The sequence below is a fragment of the Diprion similis genome, unplaced genomic scaffold, assembly GCF_021155765.1.
Source record: "Diprion similis isolate iyDipSimi1 unplaced genomic scaffold, iyDipSimi1.1 ptg000044l, whole genome shotgun sequence".
NCBI lineage: Eukaryota > Metazoa > Arthropoda > Insecta > Hymenoptera > Diprionidae > Diprion > Diprion similis.
In genome coordinates this window covers 30,001-32,500 of record NW_025724993.1, presented here as the reverse complement: position 1 = coordinate 32,500, position 2,500 = coordinate 30,001, and the positions used below count along the sequence as shown (strand labels likewise).

The 2,500-nt window shown below is 61.6% G+C and overlaps 1 pseudogene; it reads right to left on the bottom strand.

Moving 5' to 3' along the window:
* The window catches only part of LOC124415389, a 7,625-nt pseudogene that overhangs the window by 2,679 nt on the left and 2,446 nt on the right, over positions 1–2,500 (bottom strand).

Here is a 2,500-nt window from a genome sequence, read left to right as displayed (position 1 = left end):
CTTCTCCTTACCGGCGGGCACCAGAGAAAGAGCTGCGCACTTGGACGGGTTGAGCTTCAGCCCCATGCTGGCTGCCGCCTCTTCAACCCTAGCGAGTGCCCTCTGCATTCCCCACTTGGAGGAGGTGATGAGGGTCAGGTCATCCGCGAAGGCGAGACACGATATGCGCTCGCCCTCGAGAATGAACCCGACCTCAGAGGGCACCGCCGCAATGATGGTATTTGCGACGAGGTTGAAGAGGATCGGCGAGAGGGGGTCTCCCTGTCGAACTCCTCGCCGGACCGGTACCGGTGGGGACATCCTTCCTTCCGCTGCGAGCCTGGTGGTAGCGTCTCTGTACAGCTCGGCTACGTAGGCGACGAGGCCTCTAGGTAGACCGAGCTGCCCAACGATCGTGGCGAGTGCATCGTGGCTAACGGTGTCAAACGCCTTAGCGACATCTAAGGTAGCCACGTGCAGCTCGCGACGCAGCGCGCGGGCCGTCCAAAGGATGGTGTCTAGGACGGCCGTGTTCTCCGCTGTTCCGTCGGCGGAGATGAATGCGCGCTGCCGATCGTCGGTGAGATTCGCGGCTCTTAGGCGGATGGAGAGGATGCGGTGCAGTTGTCGCACCACTACCGAACCGATCGAAATCGGCCGGTAGTCCCCAGGATTCTCCGGTACCTTCATCTTCGGAATGAAGATGGTCCGGCTTTCGAGGAGCTGTCGAGGAAACCCCCCCCTCAGCATGACGACGTTGTAGAGGAGCGCGCGGGTAGATGGTGATACCGCGCGCCACTGCCTCGCCGTAACCTTGTCCAGACCGGGGGACGACGACACGGGGACCATGATGGTTTCGACCTCCTCTATGGAGATCGGGTCCCACGTGTATCGTAGCTCGGGTTTTTCAGGTAAGATCCCAGAGGGACCAGGGTACTCCTTGGACGGATGCCCAAGGAGTTGGCCCCAGTGGACAGCCAACTCGTCGAGCGAGTGGCTTAACTTACTGGGGCCTCCCTCTAGGATCTCCCGAGCTACGTGTCGTCTGTTGTTCTTCCATCCGGTCTGGACTCTGGCATATTCGCGGCGACGCAGTGTCCTCCTTGACGGTGGCTTTCCACGCCTCTGACGGACTCGGTTAGCGGTCGGCTCCCGGCGCCCAGCTGCAGCGGCTTCCGGGGGGAAGACTACTCTCAGCCATGTTAAGATGGCTGAGTCAGTATCCTCCCCCCGCAGAGCATCATCAGCGATGTTCGCCAGATCGTTGGCGTGATGATGCTCCTCTTGCCGGGCCTTGGTCACCAAAACGTGAATGGCCCGGGCAAGGTCCTGCCCCCTGTTCGTCGGTGAAACCGGCGTCGGGGTGGGGGCAGGTGCCGCTGGGGTAGGTGTTGATACCCTAGCTGGTTCTGGGGCGGGTGAGGGCTCACGCGGCGATGGCAACGAGCGACTTCTGCGTCGGCGTGCTCTGGCAGGTGTCCCAGGGGGGTCCTGAGCCGCCTCGAGATCTCGTTGGGCGGCTGCGACGAGTAGGCGGTAGTCCGGCCGACGCCGGACCCCCTTGATCGCCTCCTGGGTCCTGCCAGGGACCAGGGCGAGGAGATGGAGATTCATGAATCTCACTCCTCGCCCGGCAGCCAACGCCTCCTCTCGTGCCATCAGGCGCAGCTCCTCATCCCGCCATCTTAGTTTGGCGCCGGGAAGCTCGATTTCCGCGTTTGCTTCCGCTGGGTGTTTGATCCTGCGATGAACTGCGAGTCCTCGCTTGGTGGCGAAGTCCTGCTCGCAGTCCTCGCAGGCATACCGCTCGGGTGCTTGGGTGGGTTCTGGGTTCGGTTCAATCAAATGTGCTGGTGCGGGGTCGTCCACTAACCCCGCAGCCACCTCCGGGGGACCGGCTAGCTCTCCCCGGGTACTTGTTTCAGCAGGCCCGCCGGGCTGAGGCACTCGGCGGGTTCTGCTTTTTAATCTTTTATTTTGCGGGCCTGCTGAAATAAAGTGGGGAGGGCTGGCAACCCCCCCCACCCTTGAAGCCCCCGCCGTTAATCGGCCGCCCGCCAGTGGCCGGTCGGTGGGCACGTGACAGCTCCCCGAAAGGAGCTGACTTTGGGCGGCCGACAGCCAACCGTCGTTAGCTAGGTGTGAACCGTCTGGCTCACACCCATTGCCCGACTCTCACCACGAGGAGGTGACGGTTGGCACATGGCCACAGGGCTAAAGGCGTTCACCCTGTGGACCTTAAGAGAGTCAAAAGTCTCCTTAAGAGAGTCATAGTTACTCCCGCCGTTTACCCGCGCTTGCTTGAATTTCTTCACGTTGACATTCAGAGCACTGGGCAGAAATCACATTGCGTCAACACCCGCTAGGGCCATCGCAATGCTTTGTTTTAATTAGACAGTCGGATTCCCCCAGTCCGTGCCAGTTCTGAGCTGACCGTTGAATGGCGGCCGAAGAGGACGACGGCAACGGCGAACCGCCGCCGAAGCCTCGCAGCAAGGAAGATCCGCGGGAGGCCAAGGCA